This window comes from Microcebus murinus, chromosome 8 (genome assembly GCF_040939455.1).
Source record: "Microcebus murinus isolate Inina chromosome 8, M.murinus_Inina_mat1.0, whole genome shotgun sequence".
NCBI classification, from domain to species: Eukaryota; Metazoa; Chordata; class Mammalia; order Primates; family Cheirogaleidae; genus Microcebus; species Microcebus murinus.
Window position 1 is genome coordinate 34,123,617 of NC_134111.1, and position 23,347 is coordinate 34,146,963.

Sequence of the window (23,347 nt, forward strand, 5' to 3'; positions counted from 1 at the left end):
TGCTCTGTTGTCTGGGATAGAGTGCCGTGGCATCAGCCTAGCTCACAGCAACCTCAAACTCCTGGGCTCAAGTGATCCTCCTGCCTCAGCCTCCCGAGTAGCTGGGACTACAGGCATGCGCCACCATGCCCAGCTAATTATATATATATATATATATATATATATATATATATATATATATATATATACACACACACACACACACACATATATATATATTTAGTTGTCCAGCTAATTTCTTTCTATTTTTTTTAGTAGAGACAGGATCTGACTCTTGCTCAGGCTGATCTCAAACTCCTGAGCTCAAATGATCCGCCTGCCTGGGCCTACCAGAGTGCTAGGATTACAGGCGTGAGCCACCACACCTGGCTGATTTGTGACATCCCATCCTGGTTCAGTCTGGGTACCCTGAGAGCTGAAGCCAAGACAAAATTAGAAATGCAAGAAATGTATTGGAGGGAAATGCATGTGAAAGTCAAAGAGGTGAGGGAGCCAAAGTAAGCAGAGAGCGCTGCAGTATGGCTCATGTGAAAGAGGAGAGGAAAGGAATTAGAATTCATTAATAAAAACCTCAGACTTCAGCACAGCTTTGACAAAGTCTCAGCAAGGCCAATGGACAGTCCCAGAGCAAAGACTGCCAATCAGAAGAGTATTGCATTGGGCAGCAATAACCTGGCTTAAATAAACCTGATGTATAATAATTAGCTAGGAGCAGCCCAGCATGAACACTGATGAATCCCAAAGTTAGCTGGTGGGAATCAGCTAACTACACATCTCACAGAAAGTTCTATCCTGAAGGAAATGCTGAATGGCATACCTCTAGGATCTAGGACCAATACAGTTCCAAGATCTAAAATTCTGAGATCATGATGATTCCTCTTTTTTTTGAGAGAGAGAGAGAGAATTGTTCTCAATTTCAATCAATCTCACTTTCAATTTGAACACCATAGGCCAGATTTGCTGGGAAGCCGTGTTGTGAGTGTCCCTGCTTGCTCTCACCTGAACCTTCCCATGTGATGAAGATTTACTTTTCTTCTCTCTCATACTCCTATCCTGTCACTCTGAAACCCTGTCCAACACCTCCCTTCCTTTTCTTCTACTAGCGATATGGTAGGTAACACTGTGAAGGCTTGCAGCACAATTTCATCTTCTGTTTTTATAAAGGAGTGTGTCTCAACCTTGGCTGTACATTAGAATCACCTGGGGAGCTTAAAACATGTCCAATGCCCAGGACATACCCCAGACCAAGTAAATCAGAATTTCTGGGGGTAGGACCAGGCATAAATATGTTTTAAGGCTGTGCAGATGATCCAATGGGCAGGACAAGGTTAGAAGCTCTGCTGCAGAGGCTCATCATAGCCCAGGGGAAAGACAATGCACAGGCTAAATTAATAAAAACACCCTGGCAGAAATGCATCTTTTTTTTTTTTTCCTTTTAAAGTGACACATAACTATTTCTCTTGCTTGCTTTTTTAGTTAGAAATAGGGGACACTAATTTTATTCAGTAAGGACAACACAAAGTTCTTAGAAACTATCTCATACTGTTTGTCATTTCAGAGCCTGCCATGCAACATATTCATAACTCAATTCTTTTTTTCTGACCCATTAAACTATTATTTTTTGCCGTTTTGCATTTAAGGGAAGTTACTTTTCAATAGTAATGAAGTTTTTTGGTCTTTTTAAGACAGAATTGATTTCTATAATGCTTTCGTGTGGTTGGAATGGCAGTCCTAGTGTAAGAGCTGAATTAAAGTCGTTTTTCAAGCAATGCTGGACAGTTTTAGATGGGACTTGTTCGTTCGGTTTTATGTTATCCAGCACAAGATCACTGCTATCAGAAAAGACACAAATTCATTAATTTTCATTCAGTAAACAGGTATTTATTGTGAGACACACTTATGTTCATTCATTTTCATTCAGTAAACAGGTATTATTTCATTCAGTAAACTATGTGGTGGGCATTGTGCTTGGGATTAGTCATGCAAAGATGAGTAAAAGAGGTTGGTTATATCGATGTGGAGATGGTTAATGAATTTAGGGAACATCCTTACATTGGATATGACTCTAAGTTCCAAAGAATAAGTTAGATATATACTTACAACCCTGGGAAGTTTATCATGGTAGTGCTCTTAGGCATTTATAGTTTATTTATTTAAAAAATATTTTATTTAAAAACAAGGTGTGTATCTATAAGCATATTAAAAAATTTTTTAAAGTTCACACAGAACAGTGGTTATAAATGGAGAGTGGGTTAATGGCAGAAGGAGACTTTCATGTTTTTATATAACATTTTTATTTTAAAGAACAGTAGGGGCTGGGTGCAGCAGCTCATGCCTGTAATCCTAGCACTCTTGGTGGCTGAGGTGGGTGGATTGTTTGAGCTCAGGAGTTTGAGACCAGCCTGAACAAGAACAAGACCCCGTCTCTACTAAAAATAGAAAAAAATTAGCTGGACAACTCAAAATATATAGAGAAAAAATTAGCCCGGCATGGTGACACATGCCTATAGTCCCAGCTAATTGGGAGGCTAAGGCAGAAGGATCGCTTGAGCCCAGGAGTTTAAGGTTGCTGTGAGCTAGGCTGACGCCATGGCACTCTAGCCTGGGCAACAGTGAAACTCTGTTTCAAAAAAAAAAGGACAGTAGGATTGGAGTTTCCTGGTATTTTTGAAATTTAAAAAGTTATCTATAAAATAAATAATTCTATTTCTTTAAGGAATTAAGAAATAATTTCACGATATTTTAAAAGGTTTTTGCCAATACAAAGATGTTTTCCTGGATTCACTGAAAACATATATATAATTTAATAGCCCTCATCCTTTCCATTTGATAGCCCTCACCCCTGCTTTCGTTTGAAATAGAGACCCTAAACTTAAAAAAAAATAACTTCTTTACAACGCATATAACACTAACTTGTAGCAATTCAAGAAAAAAACTTTTTTCTTAGAAAAGGATTTTTTTATGTTGTTCTGGGACTGACTAGGCAAATTCAAATCTATAGGGCATGCTGTAAGGACAAGCAGGCTTCAAACCCTTGGGCAGTAGCTGACACTAGAGTTTTTTCTTCCTCAAGGATACCTCAGTTTTGCCTTTCAAATGATTGGATCAGCCCCACCCAGATTATCAAAGATAATCTCCTTTACTTAAAGTCAACTGGTTTGTAGATGTTAATCACATCTACAAAATATCTTTACAGCAACACCTAGATTAGTGTTTGAATAACTGGGACTATATCCTAGGCAAGTTGATACATAAAATTGACATCATGGTCCATCCTTTGTCAACTTGACACCTATACTTAATCTCCAAATAAAAATGATAACAAGAAGCCTGAACAAGAGTCAGACCCTGTCTCTCCAAAAAAAATTTTAAAAATTAGCCAGGTGTGGTGGTGCATGCCTATAGTCCTAGCTACTTGGAAGGCTGAGGCAGGGAGATTGCTTGAGCCCAGAAATTTGAGGTTGCAGTGAGCTATGATGAAACCATCACACTCTGGCATTTCAACTTATTTAGTGTATGATGCCTTTTGGTCCATGTTTCAATCAACCAAACTATCAGACCATTTTCTAACCCCTCAAGCTAAATCACTGAGTCCAGAACCTCTGCTTGTGAGCCCATATCAATAAATTCAGCCTGCTCAAACTTTATATTTCTTCCACCATAACCCCAAACCCTTAATATTTTTTCCTACACATACTCCCCAGATTTATGTCTTTATATACTGAAAAATCATGCAGTTCGTGTGCTGTGTAAAAACACATACTATTGAGGGCTTGCTGGGACTTGAGTCTAGTTTTAGATCCAAAAGCAAAGGTGGGGATGCCGGTAGTAGGTCTTGAGAAGTATCAGCAGTGCCTTGCAAGGCAACTGCCTCAGAAGAGGACATTATAGATTCTTCAGGAAAAGCAGGGTTAACCTCTGTAGACAGAGGTTGAAGGGCTATTTCTACTGGTAGAATTTTGGAGTTCTATGTCCCCAGCTTCATTGGGATCTTCCCAAATGTCCCTATTTCAATGATCAAGAACCCATTCCTTCCCAATCAGTACCTTAATTTTAAAAGAGGACATCCAGTGAAGTTGAGAATTCAATTTGCCTTGTAATTTAGCCACTTGTGTAATGAGATTCTGGGTTTGGTTTTCAGAATTCCCAGCCCTACAGTTACAGGAAATGAGGATTTCTTTCATGTCAGATCTAGAGACTTTGAGATCATTTATACAGAGGTTAAGCTGGGAATTTATTTCTTTTCTTTTTTTTAAATAATATTATTTATTTTATCATGTCTTTGTTTTTTTTATTATTTCACCAAAAGGACAGATGCTGATAAGCTGGGAATTTAAAGCCCTGAGCTCATTCTTTTCTTTCCCTACTTTCTCCAGTATAATTAGCAGCAACCAGCAAACCTCATTATTCTCTTTAGTTTGACCAAAGTGTTCAAGATATCAATACCTAGTCACCCAGAACCTGACCTTCTGTAGCTATTTGATTAGGAGTATCCAATGGTGATGTTTTGCATATCTCTATTGCTATATTACACTATGGACTACAAGTATGATCTTTGCCACTGGAAACAGAGTCTTTAGTACTTTAAGTTTAATCAGATTAGAGAAACAATTCCAGAAAATCTTGAACCAATCTTAAGGAAAACTCATTCTTAAGATTCTGTTCCTCTAGAAGCACCATAAGTACTCTGACTCTGTATCAGTCAGAGTTCCATGAGTCAGAGAAACAATTGTTTACTTATTTATTTATTTACTTACTTATAATACTTATTTGCTTATTTGTTTCCTTGCTTATTGTAATTGGCTTATGTGATTGGTCTCCAGAGAATAACCTCCTATCTCACCTAGGGGGTTATGAGACAAGAGTCAATGAGACAGGAGTAATAGAGACAGGAGTAGGGATGGATGTAATTGTCTGAATGTACAGGTGAAGAAAAAAGTATTGTGAAGAATATTGGGAAGTTAGAATCATTTTTTGAAAAACAAGTTTTTAAAAATTATCTTAAAAATAAGTACAGTTTTAGAAACAGAGAAAAATACAAGGAAGAGAATAGAGATTATATATAAACCTAACACCAAGAGATAACCATTAGTAGCAGATTGATATACACCCCATTATATTGTGAATAATATAACAAATGCACACCATCCAGATATTTAAAAGGATTTGCTTAGTGGACTTGTGGTGTTTAAATCCTGCACATTCCAAAGAAAGGACAATTCCCTTCATTGGCTCCTGGAGGTTAACTATAAGCCTTTGGAATGTTCTGCCTGATAAAAGTGCCTGAATATCTGGAGCACTGGGTCATGCTGAATAGCTTATGCTAACAATGTGATTTATGGTAAATACTGGGTCCTGGGCTATGTTGTCTCCATCTGACCTGGGGTGGCGGGCCAGTGACTCAATAGTTAAGGTTGGTCATGTGAGTGCTGATCCTAGGCACCAAGGCTTGGGTGAGCTTCCTCTATTGGCAATACTTTGTACATGTTGTCACTTGTTTGCTGGGAGAATTAAGCATTGTCTGTGTGACTCCACTGGAAGAAACTGAAAGCTTGTGTCTGGTCACTCCTGGACTTTGCCTTATGTGCCTTTTATGTTTGATGGTTTGAGTCAGTGTCCTTTTGCTGTAATAAACCACAAACATGAGTATAACCGCTTTTTTGAGTCCTTCTACCTTCCGTAAAACTACCTCAGGCTAGTTTTATGGATTCTCATCACAAATGTTAACATTTTCCATATGTACTTCCAACATTCTTTGTTTAAATATATATTACAGAAACAGTTGAAGACACCAGTATTTCCCCTCTTGATTTCATTCCCTTCCCCCTAATTCAGAAGTAGCCATAATTCTGAGGTTAGTGCATGTTCTTCACTTCTGTTTTGTATGTATACATGAAATTTGTGTGTATATATATATATATATATATATATATATATACTGGGTCTCTCAATGTTACCCAAGCTGGACTTGAACTCCTGGACTCAAGGGGTTCTCCCACCTCAGTCTTTCAAGTAGCTGGGACTACAAGTGTACATCACCATACTCAGTTGTTTCTAATATTTTTAATTCATATGCATATATTTATAAACAATATAAAGTATAATTTTGTATGTGTTTTTAAATATAAATGGGATCATCCTATAGCATGTGGTAGCCATGAAAAGGCACCTCTGGGTCTCCGATTATGGGGAGTATAATCAACCAAGGACCCTAGCTACTGTGCTCTGAAACTCATAACCACATTTATGCTGAAGCCACATTTACCGAGGGTGGTGTCTAGCCAGTGACAAGCATGGCAGGAATACTAAAGCAGGCCTATTCTTGGAAAACAAGGGACTCTCCTGACAGGTGACATTGGCTCAAGGAGGCCCTATCTTCCTTGTCAAACTTTCTTAGAATTGCACTGAAATCTAAGAACATCCCACCAAACCTCCCCTTCTTCCCTCTCTCCTTCATAAGGGTCAGACCTGCAGCATGGTCGGGCAGCTCTCCCAGCCTCTCCTGGCTCCAACCTCATTTTCCCTTGCAGATATTTCCTCTTCTTAAACCTCATAAAATCTCTTGCATGTCTAATCCTGTCTTAGCATCTGCTTCTCAAAGGACACGAACCACCCATTTTTCTTCAGTATTCTTTTCTTTTCTTTTTTTTTAAATCTGCATTTTATTTTTGAAATTTATCCATGTTACATGCACTTCTAGGTCATCCATTTTAACTGCTGCATAGCATTTCATTATACGAATATACTGCAACTCAGTTATCCATTTCATCATTGTTTCCAATTTTTATTTATTACAAAGAACACTGCATGGAATAATCTTGTACACATCTCCTGGTGCACGTGTGCAAAGGTTTCTTTGATGTACATCCCTAAGAGGAATTGCTGAATCAAAATTATATGTACCTTCTTTATAAGGTATTGCAATTTGCTCTACACACTGGTAGTATCAATTTTCACTCCCACTAGTCATGTATGAAAGTTTCTTCTACATTTTTGCCAACATTGTAATTATTGTTAGGCTTAAAAATTTGGGGCTGTAAGGCCAAAGCAGGGAAACAAATGTCTCTCAATTGATGAATGAACAAAATGCGGTATATCCATATGATGGAATATTATTTAGTGATAAAAAGGAAAAACATACTGATACATGATACAATATGGATGAATCCTAAAAACAATATGTCTTCCTAGCTAAATTATAGGCAGCTTAAATCTAGGGACCATATTTTATGCATCTTTGTATCCATAATATTACTAAGCATTGGACAGTTAGACATACATGCAGATACTTTTGATTTATTTCAGCCCATCTCCTTACCATCTGCATCATTCCTAATGAATGAGTGGATAAAAATTCAGTTTATCAAGGATTCTGGTTAGTTAAGTTCTAATAATTGATATCTTACTGTACATTAACTTCTTTTAAAATTGTTGCCCAATTTCACATTAGGTCTTCTGACTTTTTATCATTTAGTCTTAATGATTAGCTTAGGCTGCTCCTAAAAGTAATGGCCCATTCATTTATTTCATCCACCTCAATAATTGATGCAGTTCATTGAACCCAGTGGTTCAACTGATGTGATTGATATGGAAAGTAAATGTAGCTGAAATAATTATGACAATCATTCAAGAGCCTAGTTTGTCTACTACAGTGTTGCGATCCCCAGATTAAAATGGTTTGTAGGAAGCCCTCTTAGTTGCCAGAGACATACAAAAAGGTAAGGACTGGGTCCTCTGTGCTCTTTTCAACCAGAGTCATTCATCTTTTTCACTTACTGAGATTCCCCATTAGGTGCTATTTGAATAGTAGGTTTTCAGTCTAAAAACAAATTTTGAAAATTACCTGTCTATTTCATAAATATGGCCAAATTTTTCTTAGTTCTCAAGTCTATAATCATTCATTCCTTCACTCCTTCATTCACTTCTTCATTTATTAATTTAGTTAACAAACATTTTTTTAGCACAAACATGTGCTAAATACTAACTTAGGCTCTAAAGAGAAGCCCCTCTACTCAAGAGCGCCAACCGCTATATTGTTCTGGATGCAATAATTTATGCCTAGTGACAGAAAATAAAGATAGTTTGCAAAGTTTCTTTCTTATGCTCTTATTCCAGCTTACAGTTTTCTTTTGCCTTGTTCTCAAGATAACCAAGTAAGTGAGAATAATTAATTTTTGACAAGTGTGAAATCATAATAAATGGCAAAATCAAATATAGTTAATATCCAGAATTTGGTTAAGAGATAAGAAAATATCATCCTGCAAAATGAAGTTGACCTCTAACTCTGTCTTATGCAATTCCCCCCAGCCTAGCATCTTCTATGGCAGGACATATTGGCTCCATAAAGTGCCAGCTATAGGATGTTACAGGGCTTTCTCTCCTCTGGGCCCAGTGAAAGCCTGGAGACCAGCACCACATACTCCTGGGGAGAGCTGGTCTTAAGGGGAGAGTCAACATTGGTCATGGAAGTGTACCCATTGTCCCTAATCTACAGAAAACCAAGGAGGAGTTGAATGGTAGATTTAATCCTTTTTACCTTGAGGTAGAGAGTGGAGAACAGGGAGCAGAATCCTTTTGTGCTGGTGTCTTGATGGACAACTGACAACTTGCCTATTGCTATATGGCCAGCCTATAGGACCCTTCACCTCTTGTGATCAGTCTCACTAAGATATCAGGAGCTATGCCAAAGTCCCAGTGGGCAAAGGAAGAAAAATTATAGCATATCTAAGCAGGCATAACAGTAGAAAGGCATAAAGAGAGCAATCAGAATAGGTCTCTAATGACATAGAAATGCTGGATGAGGTAGACAACAACTTGAACAAATAAATAATTAGAACCCTTAAAGGGCTTCAAGTAAATCACAAGTTAAACTTGCTAGAAATAAGAAAACATAACTTCCAAATAAAAAATTCAACATGTGACTTGTAGGAAGGAATGGGTCTTTATATAAACAGGAAAGAATGGTATACCTGTATTTTCATTTGGAGAAAATGTATTGAGCATCTACCTCGCACTTGGCAGTATGCTTAGGGATGGGGACATGTGGCAATAAGAAAATCATGGCTTTGCCTGCTGGAACCAAAAGACTTGAGAATGACAAAAGGAATGGTCAGAGAAGGCTGTTCTGAAAAAGTGACATAATAATGAGTATAATTAAATTTTAAAATAGAATGGAGCTCATAAGGAAAAAACGTATAATGGATGAGGATGTTCATCTCTTTGAAGTTATCTGACTGAGATGAACTATAAATATGCCACTTAAGTTGTCCAGTGCTCATTAAGGAACTGGGGAGTCTTCCAAATTTCATCAAGAAGAACAAAGGGTAAATAATATAATAATGGTCATGGTAAAATTGTGTTATGATCAAGGATATGTCATAATACAAGTGCAGTAGATTGATAGTAACTAACATTTTTTGAACATATGTACCTTGCACTGTGTTAAGCACTACATTTGTTGTTTTATTCAGTCCCTATAAAGTAGCCTTTATACCTTCCCTATTTTATGCATTAGAAAAATAAAGGGGAAGAATAATTTAGTCATTTGACCATTTACAAAAATAGTAAGTAGGTGAATCAGGACTCAAACACAAGTATTCCTAACTGCAGTGAATTCTTATCCACTACTACCCTATACTCCTTTAACCTGAGTCTTGAGTGTCAAAGAAATACATCATTCTTGTGTCTCTGGCATGGTGGAAAAGCAAGACCTTTTGATGACCAGCACTGCTTATGGAGAAAGAAATAGTCCTTGAGCTTAGAAAGCAATTAACTAAGAAGACTGCTGTAGTTTGCAGAAAATACACCACTTAGTCATTCAGTTCTCTTGTCTTTAATTGGACTGTCAATCAATAAGTTAGTTTTTGGATCTATAATGCATTTGTTCAGGCAACTTGGGTCTTGTGAATATGACTGCTGGCTTTTCTAACAGACATACTTCCCTTTGCAATTCTTAAGTTGGCTTTTTATGAATTTGGTTAGTAAGAATCATTTGCTCAGACCTGATCAAGTCTTCTAAAATGCAATTTCAAAAATTTTAATTATGTCTTACTTTTTTTTTTTTGGAGATGAGATTTCGCTCTGTTGCTCAGGCTGGAGTGCAGTGATACGATCATAGCTCACTGCAGCCTCAAACTCCTAGGCTTAAGTGATTCTCCCACTTCAGCCTCTCAAAGTGCTGGGATTATAGGCATGAGCCACTGTGCCCAGCCTATATTTTACTTTTAAAACAAAGGGCAGACACCCTCTGAAACTTAGTCCCAATAGTCATTGCTTGGACTTTTTACATATTTATTTTCAATAAAGAAATTATCTTCCACAAGTTGGTATGTTTGGATGAGATAAATAGGGCCTATGCATTCAGCATAGATACTACAAATGTTCTTTTATTATTTTTATTTATTAATTTTTTTGATACTCAACACCCAGTGGTAAATGTTCTCTTTCAAACAAACTTACAGTAAAATAAACATGCACAAAAACATCAGTGAATTTTGTGGACTCCACAGAGGATTGTATAGGGGAGACAGATAAGAAGGTTTATTTGGGTGTCTTCTTGGCTAATAAATTTAAAATTTGCCTTCAAAATTTTGTTCTCTTAGGCCTCATCTAAATTTGGGCTCAAAAAGGAGGTTTAGTGTAAAGAGAGGTACATATTAAGGTCTTTGTATTTTTTAAACTAATTTAATTCACTCTATTAAGTACATTCTCTTATTATACTTATTTTACAAATGAGGAAACTGAGGCCCAGAGGGTAAATGGCTTGTGCAAGATCACACAGCTAGTAAGGGGCAGAGCAGGACTTTCAACCCAATCTCTTAAGAGTTCATTTTTTAAATCACCACAGACTTTTTCCTCACTATCTTCCATTCCTCCAAGAACATTCAAACCCTCTGGCTTCTGTCTCCTTCCTGTGAATTTTTTCCCGGGGAACTTTCCTTTCATTCTCTCGTGTTAAGCAGAGGAAGCCCCTAAATCCCTGAGCAGGCACCTTAAAATCTCACTCCTACTTCAAGTATCAAGGATTTCCCTCTGTGAGAGGAATTTTGGTGAGCAAAACTTTCTACATCTTGGTCCTTAACGGAAACGTATACAAAGGAAGGTCTCTCTTGCAGGAATGGGTAAGGAACAGCCTTTGAGGGAGGTGCTTGGAACCTAAGATCCCCTCAGAGTGCATTTGAAAACTAGAGATTGGTCTGGTGTTCATTTAAGATGATAGAACTAGAGAAGTGAGGCAACATCTCCAGGATTTCATAATTTGGCAAGTGCCTGAGTCGGGACTAGAACCCATGACTCATCCACAATTCCACATGCCACATAAGGTCTACTACCATGACATAAGTAAGGCTTGATGCTTTGGGGCTTTTCAGCTTTTGGGATCCCGAACCCCAGAGGTAGAAGCTGTGTTTGCAATCAAACACTTCAGAAAATGTCTAATCAATTTCCTGATATGATAATTAATGGGAAGCAGCTGTCTTTTCTTTTCTCTTTAAAAAGGGGGATTTATGGGAGTGATATGGGGATTAATATTTATAAAGTACTTTTTGAGAGGAAGCAGCACTGTGATTATTCAATAGAATGTAGAGTTATTAGAGAGTGACAATTGATCTCTTGTAAATCTTCTTAAGTAGACAAAATGAATATGACAGAGGACCCGATCAAGAGCCCCCAAAAGATGTCAGGCACATATCAATGTGTACCATCAGGCTTGCCAGCATTTCAGAAAAGTCACAGAGTGTCACTCCTCCTGAGAGCCCTTCCAGGTTTAGCTTATCACTGGTACAAAGCCTTGGTGAGAATCATGGGCAACTCTTACCCACAGTCACCTAATTGTCCTTAGCATGACGCCCCATCAAAACAAATAGGCCTGCTTCCCAGGATAAGGTGGATTTTTACTGAACATTTAATGGAGAATGGAGAAGCAAGTTTACATTATCACAGCAATACTTAGTAAAGCATCTATATTACATGTCTGATTTATTCCCCAAGTTTCTTTCTGGCCGACAGTATCCTAATGTCCATGCCCCTCTCTCTCCCACAGCCTTCAAAATTCATCTGTCTTCTGGAGCCCTTCAGCTCTGTCCGTGCCTCATTTTGCAAAACAAAATATGATGGCTAGCCAGACTTACAACGCTGAGAAATCAGTCTAGGTTCAGAGACTATAATTTCCCAAGCCTGTTCCTGAAGCTTTAGTCCAGTACTCCAGGAGGCAAATCAAAGTTCAGTCGTGTTGTTTAACAAGGACACGGTCTGAGAAATGCATCATTAGAAATTTTTGTCACTGTGAGAACATCGTAGAGCATACTGCATAAACATATATGGTATAACATACTACACACCTAAATTATATAGTATAAGCTATTGTTCCTAGGCTACAAACCTGTACAGCATGTTACTGTACTGAATGCTGTAGACAGTTGTAACACAATGGTAAGTACTTATGTATTTAAACATAAAAAAGTACAGTGAAAAGACAGTATTACAATTTTGTGGGATCACTGTTGTATATGCAGTTTGTCATGACCAAAATATTGTTATATGGCTCATGACTATATTCACACCCAAAAATATGTATTGGTGAGGGTGAAGGAGGAAGAAGGGAGGCAATTCTATTGTTGAAAGAAACAAGAGGAAGAGGCAATACTCACGAACTCTTCCTACAAGGCCTGTATCACCTTGATACCAAAACCAGACAAGGACACACAAAAAAAGAAAACTGTAGGCCAGTATCTCTGATGAATGTAGTTGCAAAAATTCTCAACAAAATATAGCAAACCAAATTCAACAGCACTGTTAAAAGATTATTCATCATGATCAAGTGGAATTCTTCACAAGGATGGTTCAACATATGCAAATCAATCAATGTGATACATCATATCAACAGACTGAAGGACAAAAAATATGATCATTTCAATTGATGCTGAAAGGCATTTGATAAAACTCAACATTCCTTCATGATAAAAACTCTCAAAAACCTGGGTATAGACAGAACTTACCATAATACGACAAAAGCCATAGATGACAGACCCACATCTAGTATCATACTGAATGGGGAAAAAAGAAAGCCTTTCCTCTGAGATTGGGAACAAGACAAGGATGCCCATGTTCACTACTGTTATTCAACATAGTACTGGAAGTTCTAGCTAGAGCAATCAGTTGAGAGAAAGAAATAAAGGGCATCCAAATTGGAAAGGAAAAAGTCAAATTATCCTTGTTTGCAGACAATATGATCTTATATCTAGAGAAACCTAAAGGGTCCACAAAAAACTGTTAGAACTGATAAACAAATTCAGTAAAGTTGGGGGATACAAAAATCAACATATAAAATTCAGTAGCATTTCTATATGCCAACAATAAACAATCTGAAAAAGAAAACAAGAAAGTAATCCCATTTACAATAGCTACGAATAACATAAAATATCTAGGAATAAACTTAACCAAGAAGTGAAAGATCTCTATAAATGATCTAAAGGAGAACTATAAAATACTGATGAAAGATATTGAAGGGGACACACAAAAATAAACGGAAAGCTATTCCATGCTCATGGATTGGAAGAACTACCCAATCTACAGATTCAATACAATTGCCATTGAAATACTAATGACATTCTTCAAAGAAATAAAAAAAAAAATCCTAAAATTTATATGGAATCACAAAAGACCCAGAATAGCTAGAGTCATTCTGAGCAAAAAGAACAAAACTGAAGGAATCATATTACCTGCCTTCAAATTATATTACAGAGATGTAGTAACCAAAATAGCATGGTACTGGCACAAAACCAGACACGTAGACAAGAATAGAACAGAATAGAGAAGTTGGAAATAAATCCACACTTTTATAGTGAACTTATTTTCAACAAAGCTGCCAAGAACATACAGTGGGGAGAAGACAGTTCAATAAATGGTGCTGGGAAAACTGGATATCCATATGTAGACGAATGAAACTAGACCCTTATCTCTTGCCATATACAAAAATCAAATCAAAATGGATTAAAGACTTAAATCTAAGACCTGAAATTATGAAACTGCCAAAAGAAAAGATTGGGGAAATGCTTCAGCACATTGGTCTGGGGGGGGTACTTCTTGAGTAATACCCCCAAAGCACAGGCAACGAAAGGAAAATTAGACAAATGAGATTATATCAAGCTAAAAAGCTTCTGCACAGCAAAGGAAACAATCAATAAAGTGAAGAGACAACCCACAGAATGGGGAGAAAATATTTGCAAACTAGCCATCTGACAAATGACATAACTAGAATATACAAGGAGTTCCAACAACTCAATAGGAAGAAAGCAAATAATCTGCTTTAAAAATGGGCAGGCTGGTGGCCCACACCTGTAATCCTAGCACTCTGAGAGGCTGAGGCAGGAGGATAGCTCAAGGCCAGTAGTTCGAAACCAGCCTGAGCAAGAGCAAGACCCCGACTCTACTAAATGGATTAAAGACTTCAATCTAAGACCTGAAACTATGAAACTGCCAAAAGAAAAGATTGGGGAAATGCTTCAGCACATTGGTCTGGGGGGAGGGGGACTTCTTGAGTAATACCCCCAAAGCACAGGCAACCAAAGTTACCTAAATAACTTCCAAAGGTAAATATTTACAGTGACATACACTAAGAAGCGGCAATGTGTGTTGATTATACACTTGCTTTTCTCTGAGACCGGAAATAATATGTAGAGTTTCCTAGAAAACAACGCAAAGTTACAATGAGTTATATGATAAAGATATTCCAAAGATACATATGTACAGTTATTTACACAAAGAAGTAACAAAGCATGTTGACTACCAACTTGCTTGGTAGAAGGAAATTAATTAGAATTAATATAAAGAAATTAATAGAAAGAAATAGAAATTAATAGACAGAAATTAATTGGCCAACTAAAAATTTATAGAAAAAATTAGCTGGGCATGGTGGCTCATGCCTGTAGTCCTGGCTACTCGGGAGGCTGGGGCAGAAGAATTGCTTGAACTCAGGAGTTTGAGGTTGCTGTGAGCTAGGCTGACACCACAGCACTCTAGCCCAGGCAACAGAGTGAGATTCTGTCTCCAAAAATAAATAAATAAAAAATGGGCAAAGGGTCTGAATAGACATTTCTCAAAAGATTTACAAATGACAAACAGGTATATGAAAAATGCTCAACATCATTAGTCATTAGAGAAATGCAAATCAAAACTACAGTGATATGTCATCTCATCACCAGTTCAAATGGCTTTTATAAAAAAGAGAGACAATAGTGAATGCTGGCAAGGATGTGGAGAAAGGGAAACCCTGGTACACTGTTGGTAGGAATGTAAATTTGTGCAACCACTATGGGGAACACTATGGAGGTTTCTCAACAAACTGACAATGGGACTGCCATATGACCCAGCAATTCCACTGTTAGGTATATATCCAAAGGAGGGGAATTCAGTATATTAAAAAGATATTCACACTCCCATGTTTATTGCAGCATCATTTACAATAGCCGAGATTTGGAATCAATCTAAGTGTCCAACAATGAATGAATAGATAAAGAAATAGTCGTACATATACACAATGGAATACTATATAGCCACAAAAAGAATGAAATCCTGCCATTTGCAACAACATGGATGGAACTGGAGAACACAATGTTAAGTGAAATAAGCTAAGCACAGAAAGACATCTCTCACATGATCTGACTCATATGTGGGAGCTAAATATTAAAAACATTGATCTCATGGAGACAGAGAGTAGAATGATGATTACCAGAGGCTGGGAAGGGGTGGGGGAGGGAGGAATAAAGTTGGATGGTTGGTGGGTACAAAAATACACTTAGATAGAGTGTATCTTAGATAGAATGAACAATATTTGATGGCACAAAAAGTGACTATAATCAACAATACGTTAGGGCATACTTTAAAATAACTAAAAGAATAGAACTGGAATTTTTCTAATACAAAGAAATGATAAATACCTAAGGTGATAGATACCTCAATTTCCTTGATTTGATTAATTCATATAATATGACTCTATCAAAATATCACATGTACCCTATAAGTATAGACAACTACCCATAACAATTAAAAATAAAGAAATTAAGAAAAGAGAAATGGGTTAGTTCTCAAAAATACTTTTAAAAACTTGAGTAAAGCAAATTTTAATCATTACAAAAAAAGAGCAGTGTAGGAAAATGAAGGTTGTGGCAATCCATGATGCCCCAATATTTTTGACTTCTCTGTAGTAGGAAGGGAAAGATTACTGTACCTGCTGTGTTTAATAGTCATATTTACTGCATGAGATAAATGAGGTATAGTCTCGGAAGTAAATTAGGGTTATGCCTTTATGGGTCTTATAGATAGGTAAATAAATAAAACACATTAGGGAACTCTGCCAATTGTAACCAAATGACAAACTGGGCATAGTTCTTTTATTAATATTTAGACTGGACAGAAATATAAATTTGAATAAAAAATATAAAATGACAAAGTAAATAAATAATGATATGAAGAAATGAAAATTTGCTGAATCAGAATTGTTAATACTTAGGATATATGGTGTATTGGGCACAATTCCAAGCACATGTATAGATTTAATAACAGGGAGTTTACGGTATAACTCAAAGTTGCATGTAAATAAAACATATACAAAATATAATCATAGAAGGTGACATTTGAACCATTATAGAAATCATTTGTTCTGGTATGAAACAAATAAATAGACATAAAGCATGTTAAATAATAATAAAAAAAAAGAAGCAAGATTTTCTTCATTTTCTCCATGTGCTAACAATCTGGATTTATCCTCTCATCTTTAGATTTGGCTGGTACCCAAAGTCAATTAATTAAACCTAATATCCGATTTGTGATAATTGATAACATGAGGGAAATATTATAAAACCATAGTGCCTAAATTTCTTCATCTTTTAATGTATCCCAACTAATAATTTTAGTTTCAAACAGTTTGTAAACTGAGTTAAATTCAAGAAACTGCAATTGAATGATAACTGAAACTGTGTGGATAGTAAAAGATTACAAATATATCTAAGAAATGTGATTACACACTAACAAAATAGAATGTAACAGAGGTCTGTCTAAGAACAAATGAATAAAAAATGAGTGAAAAATGACATTTCAAGGTTGTTTAAAATAAGGAACTTAGTAAACTTACCTTTGGGAGGATTTTATTTAGAATTCAAAACATTTAGAGAGATAATGAAGCAGAGAAAATAAAGGTTGTAATTTGGATACTTATGTTTTACCTGAACTAGGTTTGAAACAAATATTAGCAAAATATAAATTGCAGAGAAAGTATAACATTAAACACTAGAAAACAGGCCATCAAGTTAAAATTAAGAAAATGTTTATAAAGATGACTCATCAAATGATACAATTTTCAATATTCAAGATGGACACAATTAAACACTCCTTTATAAGTATTCAAGAGTTTATTATCAAGAGATAACTATGAAATAGAATAGATCCCTGAGCTCACTGGGAAGCCAGAATCATTATCTTAGTGGAAGTACCCTAAGGTGAACACATTCCCACCTCCATGTGTGACCCATCTCCATGTGGCTCTTAGATACATGAAGCTCAAATTGCCACAAATGACAGAGGTGGTTAGTGCTTCAGGCAGGTGGTTAGTGCTTCAGGCAGGGCGATTCTCCTAATTGTAGGCAATTCTGATTCTATGGGAGCTATTTCACAATTCTGAAACTTGTATATAACTGATAGCAATGCAAAATAATTCTTGTGTATAGAAATGCAAACTCTGTCCTGTAGACAATTTAGCTGACTTTCATCCTCTCACTGAGGAATTAAGTTAGTTTTGCCTCCATTTGCACATTCATTTCAAGATTCCTTATCTATAAATGTTTGTACTTTGAATTCTCCTTGAACTGATTGTAACATCTTACCCATTCCCTTATTAATGAGTTAAAGGAAGTATTTAACATGTATTCATTTTATTTCTTATGAAATTAATAATTTTACTTTTTTTACAAAAAATTGTTTTCTTAACATTATTTAGGAATCAAAATTCCTTCTACACCCAAATAGTTGAAATGAGTGACCAGAACATCTATTTCAATGGCATGCTATATCTTCCCACACTGATTAAACATATTTTCTGCTTAGTGAGTATGTTAAAGAAGTTTCTGCTCTAATTAGCTTCTCACTAATCAATCATTTTCAGTCTGATTGTCTTCTCTGCAGGGATGCAGGGAAGTAGGGTTTACTCGGGTGTAATCTCTGTAACTGCATGCTAAAGACCCATTCTGCACTGCATCTGCTTTTCCTTTCTTATAGGGCTGATTCCATTCAGTGAAGTATAGAATTGCATCTCTGTTATTCTCATAGCTGTTGACTGTGAGATTATACTTAAAAAAAATTTTTTTTTTGAATTTCAGCATATTATAGAAGTACAAATGTTTAGGTTACATATATTGCCTTTGTCCCACCTGAGTCAGAGCTTCAAGTGTGTCCATCCTCCAGACAGTGTGCACTGCACCCATTGGGTGTGTATATACCCATCGCCTCCTATCTCCTCCCATCTGCCTGACACCGATGAATGTACACTGGGGAAAAGAATCCTTATTCAATAAATGGTGCTGGGAAAATTGGATAGCCACACATAGAAGACTGAAACACGATGCTCACCTTTCAGCTCTCACAAAAATCAATTCATGGTGACTAACAGACTTAAACCTAAAGCATGAAACTATAAGAATTCTAGAAAAAAATGTTAGAAAACCTCTTACAGACATTGGCCTAAGCAAAGAATTTATGAGGAAGACTCCAAAGGCAATCACAGCAAAAACAAAAATAAATAAATGAGGCCTGATCAAATTAAAAAGCTTCTGCACAGCCAAGAAAACTATCACAAGAGCAAACAGACAACCTACAGAATGGGAGAAAACATTCATGTTACACATCCGATAAAGGGCTGATAACTAGAATCTATATAGAACTCAGGAAAATCAGCAAGAAAAAACCAAACAACCCTATCAAAAGTGGGCAAAGGACATGATCAGAAACTTTTCAAAAGAAGATAGACTAATGGCCAACAAACATGTGAAAAAATGCTCAACATCTCTAATCATCAGGGAAATGCAAATCAAAATCACAATGAGATATACCTTATCTCCAGTGAGAATGGCCTTTATCAAAATGTCCCAAAACAATAAATGTTGATGTGGATGCAGAGAGACAGGAACATTCATACACTGCTGGTGGTACTTTCCACAGAAGTACAACCACTGTGAAAAGTAAAATGGAGATGCCTCAAAGAGCTACAAATAGAACTACCATTTGATCCAACAATCCCATTACTGGGCATCTACCCAAAAGAGCAAAAGACAATCTATACAAAAGACATCTGCACTAGAATGTTTATAGCAGCACAATTCACAATTGCAAAGATGTGGAAATAACCCAAGTGCTCATTAATACACGAATGGATTAATAAAATGTGGTATATGTATACCATGGAGTTCTATTCAGCCACAAAAAATAATGGTGATATAGCACCTCTTGTATTTTCCTGGATGGAGCTGGAGCCCATTCTACTAAGTGAAGTGTCACAAGAATGGAAAAACAAGCACCACACGTTCTCACCAGCAAATTAGTATTAACTTATCAACAATTAAGTGCACATATACACACCATGTTTCCCCGAAAATAAGACCTACCCGTAAAATTAGCCCTAGCAGGATTTCTAAGCATTTGCACAATATGAACCCTACCCCAAAAATAAGACCTAGTGATGGGCGTGGCTACGCAGCGCATCTGCACAACCCATGCGTTTCATCAGTCACCGAGCGGTAAAGAAGACGAGCAGCTCTTCTCATCTGCCCCATGAGAGCTCTATTGCTCGACATGAGAGATTGGAGCCAATTGTTCTAAAGGAAATAGAGTCGCAAGATATTCAGGAAGGAATTTGGGGTTTGGAGATTTATGATAATGTTCCAGAAGAAGACTACTTAACTATATTTGAATAAATGTAGATTGTTTTACCATACTTAAAAAAAAATAACACATTCCCTAAAAATAAGCCATAGGGTGTCTTCTTGAGGAAAAATAAATATAAGACCCTGTCTTATTTTCGGGGAAACACGGTAGTAGTAACGTGCATTGGGTGTTAGGCAGGTGGGAGGGGGGTGGAGGGGATGGATGCAGTGTGCACTGTCTGGGGGATGGACACACTTGAAGCCCTGACTCAGGTGAGGCAAAGGCAATATACATAACTTAGACATTTGTACCCTGTAATATGCTGACATAAAAAAATAAAAAAAAAGAATAAGGGAGATTAAATGTGCATATTGAGGGTTTAGCGCAATACCTGAAACACTGTCAGCAATCAATCAACATCAGTTATCATTACTTGAGTTAGAAGACTATTTCCCCTAAATAGAGTGCTACTTTGGACAACTTACATAATTCCTTGTGCCAATATTTAATCATATGCATAATTACATTTTTTTTTACAACTTTGTCATGTGCTTTTACATCTCTTCAAATAACTTTCTATGGTAAATATTGTTTATTGTTTAGGAGAGCAACTCAGACAGCTTGAGTGCCTCACCTTAGGTCACAGAGTTAATGAATGGTAGATGGGGATTTGAAGACAAGTTCTCTGATGTTGGATCCTGATTCTTTTTTTTAAATATCATAATGGTCCTCAAATGAAAGAGTTGAGCATATGATCAGTAATGGTCACTTCTGCCCTGCCCTGGTCCCTCCACTTAATGTAAGAAAAGGATGAAGGAGATGAAGGGCATGTCCTTTTAGGGAGCACCACAAAAAGTGGTCTTACTTTCCTTTTCTTCTTATGGAGCAGTGATCTTTCCTCTTCAAAGCCAAGAGATGGAGTCTCTTAGAGAGTCCCTTATTTGGTTGAGGGTAACTTCCCAGTAAGGGAATCTGGCTTTTTGTTATGTACAGGATGCTTGATGAGCTGTAGAACCTAAAAAGTCACTAAAAAGACCGTAGTCTTAGGATGGCTCTAAGAGAATTGGGTGCCCAGAGTGAAAATCCATGTCAGAAGTGTTCTAAATAACAATAATAACAACAAAAACGACAACCAACAAGTCTAGTATTGAAGACTGCTAACTTCTAATTGTGCAATAATGGAGGCTGTGTGAGTAAACTTGGGCTGTCAAGCCCTAATCCTGAGAGCCCTGGTTACCTTCATATATGGCATTAAAGTCCAAACTTTATCTGCCTTTGTGCCCCCTCCACTGCCATCACACCCCACAGATAAGATAGTTAAAGAGTAGGCAACAAAGCCTGGCTTTTTGCCACACTATTGGTCAGGATATCTCCTGCCTAAAGTGAGAGAGCTGGGAGACTCAGTCATAATGGTGAGAACAAAAGTGGATTCAAATTTGTTTTCCAAACAGTGTTTTTGAGAGATATGGTGTTTCCATTCCTCCAGGGCCATTCTTTCTGGATAGGCACCAGAAACCTGGGAATACAATGAACATGCAATTTACCAAGTTGGAATGTCTCCTTGAATTTTATTTTTTTTTTTTGAGACAGAGTCTTGCTTTGTTGCCCAGGCTAGAGTGAGTGCTGTGGTGTCAGCCTAGCTCACAGCAACCTCAAACTCCTGGGCTCAAGCAATACTGCTGCCTCAGCCTCCCAAGTAGCTGGGACTACAGGCATGCACCACCATGCCTGGCTAATTTTTTTTATATATATATTAGTTGTCCAATTAATTTCTTTCTATTTATAGTAGAGATGGGGTCTTGCTCTTGCTCAGGCTGGTTTTGAACTCCTGACCTCGAGCAATCCACCCGCCTTGGCCTCCCAGAGTGCTAGGATTACGGGCGTGAGCCACTGCGCCTGGCCTCAGCCCAAGATTGATAGAAATGTTTTATTTACCAAGGAGGAGGTTGACTAAATTGTAGAATACATTTAGTTGCTTAGCTTTCGTTAGTTTCTGTTTCAGTGGAGTGAGGTAAGGCTGTTCAGTTAGAAGAACATTTCTGCCTTGACATTTTTAAAATTCCAAGAAAATTGAAAGACTGTTTTCAGTTTCCTAATAGAAGGTTTTGTTTCCTGACTCTGACCAGAAGGGAAACTGATATCATTGCATTAGTTTCAGAACTTTTCAAGCATGGTTGAAGGCAGAGCTAGGATTTTATTAAGCCTACAGAACAGGTTGTAAGACTATTTTTCTGCCTTTTATAATACCTGCTAGTACAGTTAGCAAATTTATTGTAGCATATCATATGATAGCAAGGTTGAGGGGAAAGAGCTATATAGTCCTTGTCTACCTCTAACTGCAGGGAACTATAGATATATTCCAAGTAGATCTGAATTGGATTAGACCAGTGTGTGACACTTGTCCTTTTCAGCCTCCTTCTCACTATGGAAAAGAAAGGATGCTAGACATTAGTTTTGTGGGCATGTTTGAACCTAAAGACTGGTGTCCACTTGGGGCCTAGATATTTCTGACGTAGGAAGGCCAGTGGACTGATAAATGCTCCTGAAGCCTGAAGAAACCAGATTATGGTGTGTCTGGGAAGTGGGAATTGCTGAGACATCCATTTTCCATGGTCGTTGGAGGGTATGGAAATGGACTCCACATGAAGGAATCCAGAGATTACAGGAGGGGCAGGAACTCTGGGATGTAGGCTAGAGAAGGGGTTGGGCATTGTACCACTGGAAAGTCCAAGAGACTTATTTTGGACACAGCTGCAATTCCTTCATGATGGAGGGGGCCAGAGTGAAGTTTTATACCATTCCAAGAAAACCATTCACAATGTTTGTTCAGTGGCCACTGCATCAGCTGAGGCTATCAGCATCATCTGGCAGGACCAGAGCAAAGTAAGGAACCCCTTTCTAATTGTTTTAGTCTGCTCTGGTCACTATAATAACGTAGACTAGATGGCTTGAAAAATAAACATTTATTTTCCCATGGTTCTGGAGGCTGGAAGTCTGAGGTCAGGGTGCCAGCATGGTTGGGTTTTGATGAGAACCTTCTTCCTCCTTTGTTGACACCCTACTATGTGCCCACATGGCCTTTCCTCAGTGTGTGCACATGGAGAGAGGGAGCTCTGGTGTCTCTTCCTCTTCTTGTAAGAGAACTAATCCCATCATGGGGGCCTCATCTAACATGACCTCATCTAACCCTAATTACCTTCCATACAACCCACCTCCAAATGCCATCACATTGGAGGTTGGGGCTTCAACATATAAATTTTTGAAGGGACAGAAACATTCAGTCTATAACGCTAATACTTACAAGTAGTCTCCCATGACCTCCGTCTCCCCATCCTTCCTTCCTATCTCCACATCGCAGGTTATAGGTCCTAGAAAAGGGGGAGGGAAAATATGTTTCAGAGCCTGAGTATTTTCTTCTTCCCACTCCAAGCTTTCAGGG